The 15,719-nt window shown below is 36.3% G+C and overlaps 1 protein-coding gene across 4 annotated transcripts in view; it reads left to right on the top strand.

The window, feature by feature from the left end:
- Positions 1 to 15,719, top strand: part of LOC137253131 (neurobeachin-like protein 1) — a 269,267-nt gene that overhangs the window by 214,106 nt on the left and 39,442 nt on the right. Inside the window, exon 34 of one of the 4 annotated variants that reach the window (XR_010953738.1) lies at positions 7,235 to 7,346. The exons of the other annotated variants lie outside the window; for them this stretch is intronic. The gene's annotated coding sequence lies outside the window, so the exon portion shown is untranslated. The remainder of the gene's footprint in view (positions 1 to 7,234; positions 7,347 to 15,719) is intronic. 4 annotated transcript variants of the gene reach the window in all.

Consider the following 15,719-nt stretch of genomic DNA (forward strand, 5'->3'; position numbering starts at 1 on the left):
ACAACTCATGTACTAAACGGATTTAAGGCTTACAGCGAAATCGGTGTCATTTATACAGATTTTCGTAAAGCTTTCGATAAAGATTCCCATTCACTTCTTCTGTTTCAAACTCGATCGATTGGGCTTCTCGAATTTGTTTCTCTTCTGGGCATCCCTATACTTGAAGGAAAGAAAACAAAAGGTTATGTTCAGTTATTGTCGGTCTGAATCTATCGATTTACTTCTGGTATTCCACAGGGCAGACACCTTGGTCCAGTGTAGTTTTTGCTTTTCATTAATGACGGTCCGAATGTTTTGAAGTACTGCAACCCGCTAGTGTACGCTGATGATGTCAAACTTGCGTTGCCTATTCGTTTACGAGGCGATAGATTTGGTCTTCAATCGGATCTCAGTGGTCTAGTTGTATGGTGTTACGTAAATGGAATGTCACTATACCTGGTGAAGAGCAAGTTTTATTGCTTCACAAGGAAATCCTACCAATACCACGAATATATGACTGATGAATATACCATTAAACACGTCATAAGCTTCGTAGGCTTAGGCGTAACGATGAACCCTAAACTCGACTTTAAATTGCACATAGAATGTTGCGTGAACAGAACCAAATGAACTTTGGCGTTCGTCAAACGATGACCTAAATAATTCAATGATCCATATATTACTAAAACTCTCTTTATACCTTTGATACGGTTCATATTTGAGTATGCTTCGATAATCTGTAACCCACATTATTAGACCCACTGCGACAATTTAGAATCAGTTCAAAAGCAAGTTCTGCTCTTTGGGCTATGGAACTTACCGTGGAATCCCACAAAAAATCTTTCTCCCTACTCCAGCCGTTTGAAACTTATTCAGCTTCCTACGTTTCAGAGTCCTATGTGTTATTATTAGTAAAACTTAGACCTTTCAGACTTTTTCAACCACTTCATATAAGCAAATACAGATAAAGTTTCGAAATGCCCGAATGTTGTATGTGTAGTGATTTCAATGAGCACTGCAAAAATATTGACACCTGCGACTCACTCCTCGTAATAAAAAAATATCGAATGACTACGTATTTAAGGCAATGATTTGGGCGAGTGGCTTTGAATCACTTCCTTTTCAACCTCCAAGACAACGCAGCCTTAATTTTGTGTGATTAGTACATTAGCTGCTCGAAATCACGTCCATTCCTACAGCAGTAATAACACTATGCGACAAAATCAACTTTTTTTCTGGGTATTTCATTTCGTTTATTTTTTTGAGTCTATGGTTACAACGACCTTACAGACTATACTAAAGAATTGCTATCTTAAAACAAATTTACGACCTAATGGTAATAACATATAAGCTTTGATAAAAATAAGGATCTAGGTATCGCAGAGTCTAAATCAAGATTATTAAAGATTTTATTACACTCAGCTAAAGCCCTCATTATGGGCGCAAAATTATAATAGTTGTATTTAGTGATTTTTATATGGAAGGGTAAGTTAGATCTTAACATCCTACTAGGTACATTGAAGTTTAGGAACCTAAGAATATCCGGAGAATCAATGAAGCTACTATGAATGCCAAAAATGAACATAAGGGAATGAATAGTCCTTCTGCAAGCCAGAGATTTTACATCAATAAGCATAAGATCGGATAGGCTCATTAATCGAATTCTAATGTATTCCTCTAAGGTAGAAGTTTAGAGGACGATTTGCGAAACTGTCGCGAATTATAGCATTCTCGACAAAAAGGGGTTAGAATTCTAATCGAATTCTAACGTCGATTTCTAATGGGTTTCTAATGAGGATTTTGAAATGATGCGCAATTAAATTCAATTATTTAAAATCGACGACATTTTCAATGTTTCATTATATCAAATACTTTTATTTAGTTATGAGCTTATTATTATTAAGAATGAACATATTACAGAGGCTTTTTCTATTATAATAAATTAAAACCGTACTTAAAACTTCAATATATTCGGTGTACATATAGGTATAAATCAGTTAAATTCAGTGGCGCATAGTCATAGTCAAAATAAAATAGGTTTTAAATTTAGTTGCAGCTTTTTTGACAGATAGCTCATAGAAAATTATGTCAAAAAGCTTATTTTCACTATGACTATGCGCCAGTGAGATTAAAGGTACTTTTTGCACATTTCATAATAAATAATAAAATAAAAATAATTAAAAATCCTATCGTATGGTTCACAGCACTAGTTAATGTGTTGAAATTGTCGCTTTCACTTATTCCCTCAGGATTGAGCTCAGCGCTGGTTGAGGTACGGATGAGAAAGCGTATTCTTCAGCTATTCAAATAGCACTTCAACAATCTGCTTGCTTTCCCTTTTTAACTTTTTTTGATTCATTTTCACTTACTAGTATTTATTTTTATAAATAAAAAACTTTATTTCGCAGCTTATAATCTTTCCACACAACTTTTCTCTATTTTTATTTTGTTTGTATAACTCTAAGGATGAGTGATCATATCGTGAAAATAATCGATAACTGTGCAAATAATCATAACATCGCATTTCTAGTGTTATTCGAATCGTTTCACAGTTGAATTCTAACCTAGTTCTCTAACCTAGTTTTCGATTCGAAATGCATTAGAGAACTACATTAGAATTCTAATGTAAAATTACAATATTTCTCTAACGTTAGAAACTGTGTTTGCTGTGAAAGTAAACCTAATGAAACACCTCTGTACTCTTTCCAATCTGATGGAGTGTGAGGCATAGATCGGATTCCAGATTATGGAAGCATACTCCAATTTAGATCGCACTAAGGAATCATAGAGCATCTTCCTTGTATAAGGATCTTTAAAATCTTTAGCATATCGCTTTACAAAAGCTAAGTTAGAGTAGGCCTTAGGGATAATGTAGTTGACATGGTTAACGAAAGAATAACCTGAGTCAAAAAGCACACCGAGATCCAGAAATTCAGTTACTGCACTGAATTCAGTACTTAAAAGTGATTATGCAGAGGGAAATCGAATTATTGATTTCGAAAATGTCATATGGTAACATTTGTTGATGTTAAGAGCCATTTTATTTCTTATACTCCGCTCAGCAAGCTCATTTAGGTCGCATTGAAGAGCAAGAATATCGGATGGACACGAAATTGTACTAAAAAGCTTAAGATCATCAGCATATAATAGAAATTTTGAATGACTAAAACATTCGCCAATATCGTTTATAAATAACAAAAACAATATAGGACTAAGAATACTACCCTGAGGCACACCAGAAGTGGCCACGAAGGGGTATGATCCGGTAGCTTCGATTTCTATAAAAGAAAAGTTGAAACAAACCCACTTTTTGTAGAGATTGAGGCTTAAGTAGACAAAGTACTATCTCCGTTTTTCCAAGTTTGCCTCCAAAAAATAGATATCGGCTTTCGAAGTTCGAAATTCTACATTTCGAAATTATTTTTTTATTTTGTTAACGCGTTCAGCAAATTAAAAAAGTAAAAATGTGGTCGTGGTTCGCTCTTTTCCCTTATTTGAAGGGCTGAATTCTTTTTTTTTTTTATTTAGTGGAACAGCTGTTACATGAGGTGAAAACTCAGATAGTGGCTACTACTTTCATGTCTGCACATACTCTCCTACTGTAATTTTTCAAAAAAAGACTTCAGCCATTCAAATAAAAGAAAAAGGCGGACCAGAACCACATTTTTACTTTTTTAATTTGCTGAACGGGTTAACAAAAAAATAAAATTTCGAAATGTAGAATTTCGAACCTCGAAAGGCGTTATCTATTTTTTGGAGGCTAACTTCGAAAAACGGAGATAGTACTTTGTTATACTTAAGCCTAAATCTCTACAAAAAAGTGGGTTTGGTCCAATACCCAGCCGGCTGTTCCACAGTGTAATCAATTCCCGTTGCTCGTCATCACAGTCCCTTCCGACAACTTATTTAATAATATTGTAAAGAATTTACTTGCAAATCCTCTTATTTGCAACCCTCTGCTAAGTTCGAATCACTAAACTGTTGAATAAATAACTCCAATATTTAATAATGCAAAATGGCCTTTATTAAAGTATTTCACAATACCATTCAAACTTTGCAACGAATAGCTTGCTTAATAACCAAACTGATTGATAGCTCAAATGAAACTGAATTCCAGCGCCTCTACATTTGCGGCCTTTTATACTCTCTGATTTCCTCGTTCGCATCTTCCAGGTGCTTCCATTTCCAGAATCTACTAGTTGCCATCAGCTCTCAAATTTCTCAGCTGTAACTACAATTGCACGATTTTATAGCTGCTCTCATTGCATACTTTCAGGAGTATCTCATATATATGCATATGGTTGTGCGTTGCTTCTCAGCTGCGTGTACGTACATATGTGTAGACATAATGATTGATTCGTTTATGCAGATACAAGTGACTGTCTGCTTTATTGTTGTTGTGACTTCATTTACTTAGCATCAGAATAGGGATGTGGGTATCACTTAGTGTCACTCATATTCGTCACAATATATTATATACATATGTACTTATATTCTACAGTAGAAGCGTTCGTTCACTTTGTACATTCAATATGTAAAATTTTAAATTAAGTGCGATAAGATTTCAGTAATAAAAATTTGTAAGCATCTATTTTAGTCGACCAGTCATCAGTTTTACTTATTTACTTAAGTGGAGCTTAATCGTCCAACAAGGCGCGTTAGTCGGTTCTTCGCTCTGCCAACTAGCGCCAATTGGTCATATCAACGGAGTAGATCGTTTTCTACATGACCCTTCCAGTGGAATGGAGCCCGCCCTATTCCCCTGCTTTCATAGGCGGGTTCCGATAAAATATTTTCTGAGCCGGAGCATAAAATGGCCTAGCCAGCGTAGCAGCGGCGTTTTAATTCGCTGGACTATGTTCATATGTACGTAAAGCTCGTACAGGTGATCTTTAAATCTTCATCGGTACTCGCCACCGCCAACGCGTAGAGGTTCGTAAATCTTTGGATGAACTTTTCTCTCGAACACAATCATCAGTTTTATTCAACAAAACTTCGGAGATGTAGTGACTGCGACGCAAAGACTCACGGCGTCATACATAATCTGCCCCTAAAGCATTTTAAATTGTCAAAAAGCAACAAACAGCTAAAATTACATTTTGCTATAGAATACTAATTATAAACAGACAGACATCATGATTAATTTTAGTCACAATAGTGATTTTTTGATTTAAATGTGCGAGTACTTAATCATGTAGACATAACTTCCGTTTTGCTTTCTGATGAAATAATAAATTTTTAACAAATCAGTAAATTTAGGGGTTTTTGCTGGAACTGGGCATGCCAACTACATATTAAATGTTTTGATATGTGAATCCGGAAATTTGCATGATAGTTCCCGATCGCACTGTACTCATATTCGGCAAAAAAAGACCGCTACATCGACAACACTCCTTAAAATTGTCGGGGAGTGCTTTCACCACCGTGGTGCCCCGAAAGGATTAGTTTACTCTAAGCTTAGCGCCTTAGATTCATGGAACAAGCTTTATGATTTTAGTTCGATAACATCATGAAACTGTGCAGACTTACCCATCTTATTATAAGACTCCAGCTGTTAGAAGTTACACAGCTGTCAGATCTAGAAGCAGAATAGGTCCTAGAAATCTTGTAGTATTTGCCAAGAGAACGGCGTTATTTTATAACATAGAGCCTGGTCTCTGATAGGGGTTTTCAGTTTGGTCGTTGTGCAAACTGCTGTTAATATTGTGAACTTATTCAACATAACTCAACCTTCCCATCTAATTAAGTACTGAACTTTTATACTATGTCTCGATTCATAAGAGCACGCCATGGCGTTTATCAAACCCTCTGATGCCTCAAAAACATTAAGGCCGAACTTCCAGTTTCTGGTGTGCTGCATCTTCATTTCCCTACAGATACGCCGACTTTAAGTAGATCTGTATATGAATTTTTGTTGAGCAGCTTATCATTACACAAATACAAGCGAAAAGCTTACCAAATCACTGCCGAGTGGTGACCCAATTTTGAAAATAGTTTCTAAATCATTCGATGTTAATTTTCTCGTCACTTCAGTTGGGAAGCTTTGGCTAGTTAGGTCAGCACACCACCACTATACTTTCAATATTCGGTTCTGATTCATTTTGTTTTGTATATTTCCAACAGGGTGGATAATTGATTGGAACGACTTTCCGTTTCCGTTTAAAGACAACCTTTTCGGCGTTGTGCAATCTCTGAACGAAGAATGACACTGAAGATGGCACAACACCGAAAATGGTTTATCTTTAAACCAAACAGTTTTTTTTAATTATACGTTCTAACGGACAAGCACGCACCCCTTACCTCTTGTCATCGATACTTCATAAGTCTACAATCAGATTTTACTTCAAGAATAGGAAAGCTCGCTTCGTCTCGTCAGCCCTCTACAGCTACGCCCTTGAACTCAACATATTATTGAATTAATATACTTCATTGAGAAGTTGACAATATTTAAATCACAAGCGCGTGTGTAAGTGTTACGTGCCCTCCTCTTTTTTATATCTATCTAGAATTATACAAAAATTTGGCAAATTTGTAGTCCAAATGAAAAGCTTATCAAAATTAACATTCATTTTCGACAGTCTTATTTCACCTTTCAAAAAAAACATATATATCAGATCCCAATGCTAATTTCAAAAAGTCGCTTAACATTTTAAGCTTTCAGTAATTTTTTTTTTTTTGAAATTTCTCGAATCTCGAAAATATTTTCGACATTGGCTTACATATTTTTGGTTACAACAAATTTTTATTTATTATATGAAAGTTAAAAACATGAGAAACTAAACCCCTAAAAGATAGTACTATAGTTGACGAATCACATATAAATTTTGGTCCCTATTGGAAACGGTTAAGGGGTGTTGTAGAGGAATCTAAGCTCAAATCACTTTATGAAGGTTCAATAATTACATACATCCCTTAACCGTTTCTAATCGGGGCCAAAATTTATATGGAATATCGCCAACTAAAGTATTGTCCATATTGAATATTAGAAAATGAAATTTGAATTTTTGAGTCTCCTTGGCGCATTCTTAACTTTGATCCTTGTGCGACACCCTCTAAAAGTCTCAAATCAGCACCACATAGTATATGTGATATTTTTAATCTAGGCATTACCGTCTCAAGGGAAGACACTGCAAAATATCGTGTATTTTATTTATATAGACCACCCTGTGCTTTGTACGCATGTGCATATCTAACAAAATTTTTAATCTCGATTTCGGCCCACTTGAAACGGTCAAATTACTTTTAAACTTTGTAGACTTGTCAAGAACCGATAATAAGGCAATAAATTGGTGAGAGGCATTACTAGGGGGATAAGAAAAGGGAGCGGAGGCCAAGAGACCAAGACATACTTCAATGTTGGGAACCAGGTGAGCTTTTCTGTATTACGAACCGCATTCTATTTGGCATCGAATTGTAGACCACCCATCCGTGTTCTGAAGTCCTATAATTGCATAATTTTATACTCTAAATATTCCATACGCGGACTTATGCTAGTATTAAAACAAGTAAGGACGGGACTGTGTTCGGCTGTGCCGAAGACTTCACACCTTTCATGAATGGGGTTGAACAATAATCTTATCCCATCCGTAATCTCCAAATAATGCGCTGTATAAGATCAGAAATATATAGTGAACAGATGAACATACCTAAACGATTTTAAGATAAATATAAAAAAATGGCAAAAAACCCCCTTATCTGAACGATCGGTTGTATGGGATATATATTATATATAGCTCCGATCGAAATGATTTTTACAAGAAATCTTCTATGATATATTAGAATAAATATCACCAAGTTTAACGTTTTTATATTGGAAATTGCCAAAAATCTTTCTATCTGAACGATCGGTTGTATGGGATATATACTATATATAGCTCCGATCAAAGTGATTTTTTCAGAAAACCTTCTATGATATATTGAAATATATATCACCGAGTTTCACGTTTATAATTTCTAAATTGCGGCAAGAATGACCAAAATCGTCTTATCTGAACGATCGGTTGTATGGGAGATATATGTTATAGTGGTCCGATCCTACCGGATCCGACAAATGTGTAATATAATACAAAAATACATCCTTATGCTAAATTTCATTGAGATATCTCAAAATTTAAGGGACTAGTTTGCGTTCAAACAGACAGACGGCCGGACGGACGGACAGACGGGCATGGCTATATCGACTCAGTTCGTCGCCCTGATCAATTCGGTATACTTAATGGCAGGCATGCTTAACCAACGAACCGATATCATTTCGTTACGATAATTAACGTTAATAAACGAAACAAAGTCATTTCGTTTCGTTTATTAACGTTAAAAACGTCAAATTAACGAAATGATTTCGTTTCGTTTTCTGCCATATCAAAACGGAATCAAATCGTTTATGTTCATTATTAATTTCAAACTATGCTGGCAAAGCTGATTGATGGCGGAGTCATTAAAGGTGAAAGCAATAGCCAAGCTGATTGCAACTTTTCTCATGAATTTTGACAGTACGAACATTTCTCAGAGTGTTTTTGACATTACCACCAACGAATTACACAAACAAATTATATGGAGTTTGTGTGTGTATGTGCGCTCGTTGTTACCACCTTACGGCTTCACCATGGCTATAGCATTGCCAGCACAATTCAAACATAAAGTATAACGTTTTTGTTAACGTTTTTAACGTTAACGAAAGCTTTTCGTTTCGGATAAAAACGAGATACAATTTATCTTGATAATTTCTTTATCGATAATATTTCGAAGTGTTTCAACGGAAACGGTGGAAATTTTTTGATAAACGATTAGCTTAACGTTAAGGTGCATCCCTGCTTAATGGTGAGTCTATCTTCTATATTTCTCAACGTTACAAACATCGGACCAAAGTTAATATACCATTTCATGCTCATGAAAGGTATAAAAAGTGCCTTACATGCACATTCACATGTAACGAACACAAAAGCCTCACCGTTGTTAATGCAATTACGCATTACATGTCTCGTGTTTTTCGTTATCGTTACTAAATACAAATTCACGCACGCCCATGCCTGATAATTTATTCCAATTTCTGATTGGATTTATGTTGAAAGTCGTGCGACAATTGATTTTGTTATCAGCGATCAGCGCATTCGCCTTAAAACTTATTGATTATTTTATTTTGTAATTTCTGTAAAGTCATTTGCCCGAGTTTTGTATTTTATACACTGGAAAAGAAACAAAAAATAACTTTATTGCAGTTGTACACATGTGCTCATATGTTGTTGTTGTTGTAGCAGTAAACGCACTTGTTCGTTATCTTGGCAAGTGTCATCACGACAAAGTAACTGCGCAAATTTATTGAATTCACACTCGATTTCATTTCATTCATTTATGTATGTATGCTGCACAAAAAAATTTCGAAAAAGAGTAAAAGTTAGATTTTATGTGTAGATGAAGGCAGTACATTTCTGAGCACCCCTGCGTGCAATGACCTGTTTCAAAAAGCTATGTCTTCTCAAATATCAAATTTAGTTTAGAGAAAACTCGATTTCAACAGCGTGCCACTTTTCGTTCTCGAAAAGTTAGTCTTTAGTACAAGGACAAAAATACACACTGAAGACGGCACAACGTCAAAACTAATTTCTTCAACTCGTATCAAATTTGGTTTGAAGGAACCCTGAATTCAGCGCAGTGGTGTCTTCTTTTCGTTCTCGAAAAAGAATATTCTTTATCAAAGACAAAAGTTACACTGAAGATGGCACAATGCCAAATCCAATTTGTTTTCCAAACAACCTTGGATAATGAATGACGGAAAATCATCCAAATGTACATCGCAAATCATTTTAGAGCTAGACCGACTCTATTTTTAAGTTTTGGAAAAATAGTATATGTGGAAAGAAAAGGTTTTGAACAACTTTGCTGATAAAACTGAACCCAATTTCATGTCTCCGGTGGGAAATTTTCTTGGGGTTTTATTAAAATTTTATTGCTACATTTGTTATTTAAGTATGCAGTTTTATAGATTATAAAAGTCGCTTACAATTTGAGTAAAATAAGAACCAAATATTTTTTAGACACAGAATAACTCAAGCAGAGTTGGAATGGTTCATCCAGCATTTTTCGCAAATTAATTGATAAAAAAATACGAACCCGCCCTAATGTATACCGATGTATAGTATATTGGCTGCCGTTTCGTAAAGCCCTGTTCTAGAAAACTTGTCATGCACGCTTTATTTAAAATTTGTTTGAAGAACGCCCTATCCTGGAATTTGTTACAAAAACGCCCTATCTGAGCATGAATTTAATACATTTTGACGTTAAATTGGGCGTTTATGAAAAAAAAAATTTTAAATTTTCAAAGAAATTCCGTTACAGGGCTTTGTTGAAACAAGTCCTAAGGTAGGTCGTTTTTCAAAAGTTTATGAGATAGCGTGTTTTCGAACTGACTTTCAAGATAGGATAGTGGAATATTATTATAAGCAGTCGATATTGAAGTACCTGAATGAGTTAAGATGGCAACTACATTTACAAATATCTTTATAGAAATACGAAGTAAAATACCTTTTGGCGAAAATCCTACAGGGTATTTATTTATTTATTTTATTTATTTACTTGTATGTCTATTATACAGCAGACACTTAAGAATATAGTACAACTAATGTAAATTAAGTATTACTTAAAAAATAGGTTTTTAGTTTGAACTGTATAACCGATTTGGTATACGTAAAATCTAAATCCAGAAAATTTGAGAAATAGTTGTAATCAGACATAATTCTATTCAAGGGAGCGTTAGCACCATAGATTGTTCTGTTAAGTCCAACACGAAAAACAACAAAATTCCGTAAATTTCTGCAGGGCACATTAAAGCTAACTAATTGAAGTAAGGAAGGACAATCTATCCTGCCAGAAACAAGATCCATAATAAATGTAACCTATAATAGCGTTCTCCTATCGGATAACGATACCAAACTAATTAATCGACAACGAGCAACGTACGACGGAATCGGTTCAGTAAAGTTAAGAGAGCGTAAAGCAAAACGAACAAAGCACTTTTGGACTTTCTCCAGACGATTTGTGTGGACTGAATGGTATGGTCTCCAAATGACAGCTGCGTATTCCATTTTAGAACGGACAAAAGCCGGGTACAAAAGCTTATAGGTATATGGGTCTGAAAAATTAGAAGAGTGGCGTTTCACAAAGGCAAGTGTTCTAAAAGAATTTGTAATTATGTAGTTTAAATGAGTAGTAAAATTTAGTTTGCTATCAAAATACATGCCAAGATCTTTAATTTCATTAACCTCAGAAAGGCACGAGTCCGCCAACCAGTAGCAAGTATCCAAAGGCTTGACCATTTTAGAGTAAGTTACTTTGAAACACTTGTTAATATTTATATAAAGCCTGTTCAAAGCGCAATAATCTAAGAATTTATTAAGTTCACTTTGAAGCGCCGATGAATCACGCGAGTCTCTTATTTCAGAATATATTTTAAGATCGTCGGCATATAAGAGAAATCTAGACGAGTTGAAACAAAAAGAAACACCATTAATAAACAAGATGAATAATAAAGGACCTAATATGCTACCTTCAGGCACACCAGATGTAGCAATGAATGGATCCGAGAATGCCCCATCTATAGCAACCAGGCATGCTTAACGAACGAAACGATATCATTTCGTTACGATAATCAACGTTAATAAACGAAACGAAGTCATTTCGTTTCGTTTATTAACGTTAAGAACGCCAAATTAACGTTAATTTGACGATCTTAACGTTAATAAACGAAACGAAGTGACTTCGTGTCGTTTATTAACGTTGATTATCGTAACGAAATGATATCGTTTCGTTCGTTAAGCATGCCTGATAGCAACCATGCAACTCCTGTTATGTAAATACGATTTTATCCATTTGAGGATACTGGAATGAAAACCCAGGAATGCAAGTTTCTCAATGAGGATTACGTGAGAAATTTTGTCAAACGCCTTAGAAAAATCAGTATAAATCGTATCAAGCTGAAGACCATTACGAAAGCACGAATGGCAATCCTCAGTAAAGACTGAAAGATTGGTAACTGTCGAGCGTGCTGCCACAAATCCATGCTGATTTGCGCAAATTATATGTTTCACATGAAAATAAAGTTTCTCTTTTACAATGCATTCAAATAGCTTGGCAACAGATGACAACTTGGATATAGGCCTATAATTTAAAATATCATTTTTATTTCCACTTTTAAAAATAGGGGTAACAGAAGTGCTTTTCCAATCATCAATGAAAACCCCTGAAGCTAGGGACAGATTAAAAATAAGCATGAGAGTTTTTACCAGCGAGGTACAATTTTTCAAAAGTTTCATGGAAAGCCCGTCAACATCGGTATGCGAAGAGTCTTTGACACTCTTTAAACCTTCGATGACATCCACTTCAGATAATACCAAAGATCCAAAATCAATAGAAGAACACGGTTTATCGTTGAGGCTAACACGTAACGCATCTAGGTCGTTTACAGTCAAGTCCTCATCTGATACAAAGTTCGATGAAAAGAAGTTCGCAAATAGATTGGCAGCCTCACTGATCGATGAAGCTGAGACATTGTTGTAGTACACTGCTTTGGGAATACTCGATACATTTTTTTAGATTTAACATAAGCCCAGAACTTTTTAGGATTATTCTTAATGTTTTTCTCAAAGTTATTAATATAATTGTCATATAAAAGTTTATTCAAATCATTAAATTTTTTATTATAATAAGCATGCAACTCAAAAAAGTTGGCTCTTTTTGTGGCTTTGTACTTTTTGAAAAACTTATTTCTCAAATTTTTCAGATGCTTAAGCTCTGCCGAGTACCAAGGAAACTTATACAATTTACTCTTAATAGTAGGGATATATTTATGACACAAAGCTGCCAGAGAGCTCTTAAGGATACTGAAGCAGGTTGCAACTTCTTTATTTTTAAACGCGGAGTCCCAATCAATGTTGTTCAACTCTGCATCAAAAGCATTAAAATTGCAACGATCAAAATTAAATGACGGCTTGGTCATAGAGGGGGACGATTTGAAAAATTCTAAAAATTCAACTTCCAATAAGATCGGGATATGGTGCAAATTAGCAGGTGATATACAAGTTGCAGCCTGCGATAACACAAAATTCAATTCATTACTTATGAAAATCAAATCCAGAAAGCGATGCAGCTTATTACATAAATCATTAATTTGCGTTAAGCCGATACTTGAAAAGTTATCTATGACATAAGATTCAATAGCACTTGTAATATTTACAGCAGTTAAGTAGGAATTGTTATCAAGATAATTCCAGTTAACAGAGCTCAAATTGAAATCGCCAAGAACGCATAATTGATTGTTGCCAATGTCTTGATGAATTGAGAGAATGTTGTCAATATGCGATTTGTAGACACATTCATCACTCAATGGCGGAATATAAGAAACACAAATATAGAGGTAACCAGTGGAACCACACAAACGGACACAAAGTTGATCGAGGAGGGAGTCGTTATCACGCAATTCACAAAATGATGCACGCAAATTGCACCGGGCTGCTATTAACACACCTCCACGTCTCTTGCAGCCAGTTTTAATAGGATCTCTGTCCTTACGAAAAACATCATAACAGCGTATGTCAAAAAGTTCAGCATCGAAAAAATTCGAATTGAGCCATGTCTCAGTTAGAACCAACACATCATATTCTAAAAGAGAGCTTATCATGCATACATTACTTGTCTTACTTCTAAGACCAGAAGTGTTTTGGTAATAAATCTTAATTTTCTCATAAGCACTGCCTCGATCTATAAGGTTCGAGGTGGTTGCTTTTCTTCTCTTTGAAAAAAACGGAACGGACGAACAGACACATTCGCCGGCCAAATCTCTGGATTCATCAGTTTTTTATATTCGGTTTCAACCACACCCAATTTGAAATTAACAAATCTAAGAGAATTTGTATCAATCTCTTTTTTTACCAGCTTATGGCAGCATAAATGTTGCTTACCAACGTGCGCATATTTTTCGACATGCTCCATAATATTATCCGGCTGAACCGAAGGCTTAAATGAAGCTAAATGCAAATATTTAAAACGGGCAGCAAGGTCTTAGCAGGTAACACACCTGGGCCAGTGCGAACGGGCTCAATATTAACCCAATCGATAACACTCCCCTAAACCTTCGGGAATGTAGGCAGTGTCCAGTCCGAATACCCGTCATGAGTCTACAGTCCTCTCTTTTTAATGATAGTTGCGTCTAAAGTTGTAAGACGTACACATAATTTTCGACACTTTACAGCCCCGCGCTTGAACCCACCCCTTTCCTACTTGGTCGATCATATGCACCTCTCGGCTTCTCTTAATCTCCCCAGTCTAATTGGGACGTCTACGGAGCAAGCTTCAAGGAATGCGCCCTTTTTAGTTAGTTCATCCGCTTTTTCATTCCCATCTATTCCCATATGCCCTGTGACCCAATACAGATGTATGCTTCTCCCTGTCCCGATTATCTCCAGGGACTGCTTACCCTCTAACACGCATTTAGATGCTGTGCCATGCGAGATTATTGCCTTAGTTGCTGCTTGACTGTCAATATAAAAGTTAACACGATTGCAGCTTAGGGTTTCTACTACTTTGGTTATTGCTACTATTTCCGCTTGGAAAACGCTACAGTAATCCGGCAGCCTGTAGGATCTGTTTATTTCCGGATGAGCACAGTATACCGCAGACCATACTCCTTCCACTGCTTTGGAACCATCTGTGTACACACGTATCACCTTGTCCGCTATTTGAGCACCCTTGCGCCAACCGTCCACCTCTTTGTGGCCTTAAGATCGCCCTCGAAGCGTAGATAGGGAATCAGGTAGTCTGTTCGTCTTGTGATTGATAACGCTATACTACTATGGCCGTATGGTCAGCGCTCAAGCTGCCCCGAGGCACCGAGCCTGGTTGCAGTTGTTAACGATATTTTCTTTGATACTAGGTCGCTAAAACCACAATAACAACAACCTCAATTTCGACTACCTTCACTAAATAGCACTGAGAGTGAAGTACCTTGGCATCGAAATAGACAACAAGCTAAACTGGAAAGTCAATATTGATAGAAGAGTAGGGAAGGCATACACTACATTCTAATCTTGTTGGAGAATACTTAGCAGGAACTAGCGCCCAAGGCCAAAGCTTTTAATGTGGCTCTTCACAGCGTTCTAACGTACGATGGCTTACTAAGGTGGCCAGCCCTGGGTAAGCAATACAACATCAAAAAACAAAAGAAGATATAGCGGTGAGCATGTGCAGGGGTAACAAGATTCTACAACAGATTGTCTTTTACCCACATCGAACTTGCTTGATCAGCCGACATAGTTTGAAAGGAAGGCGTCACCTCGTTCTACACTGACGGGTGCAAAACGTACTGCGGTGTTGTTGGGAGTGTTTGCTCCGAACAGCTAGAAATCGCCATCTTCATCCGTCTTCCCAGCTCAGTTAGTATCTTCCAAGCAATGATATCAGGTATAGAGGGGCATGTATTTTCCTGTTAGAGAAAGATGTAAGCGATGGTGCGATATGCATATACTTGGACAACCAATCACCACTCAAAGCTCTAGATTCACCATATGCGTTCTCTAAGACCGTTGATAGTTGTTAGAGGGCGCAATGCGAGGCGACAAAGTTTGCACCCATCCAAATCACTTGGGAACCCCGTTACAGGAACATTGACAACAATGACAAAGCGAATGAACTGACAAAGACCGTTGCATCGTTAGAGATCTATAAGGCCATACGTACCAATCTCAAATAAACCG

The sequence above is a fragment of the Eurosta solidaginis genome, chromosome 5 (assembly GCF_040869045.1).
Source record: "Eurosta solidaginis isolate ZX-2024a chromosome 5, ASM4086904v1, whole genome shotgun sequence".
Classification (NCBI taxonomy): Eukaryota; Metazoa; Arthropoda; class Insecta; order Diptera; family Tephritidae; genus Eurosta; species Eurosta solidaginis.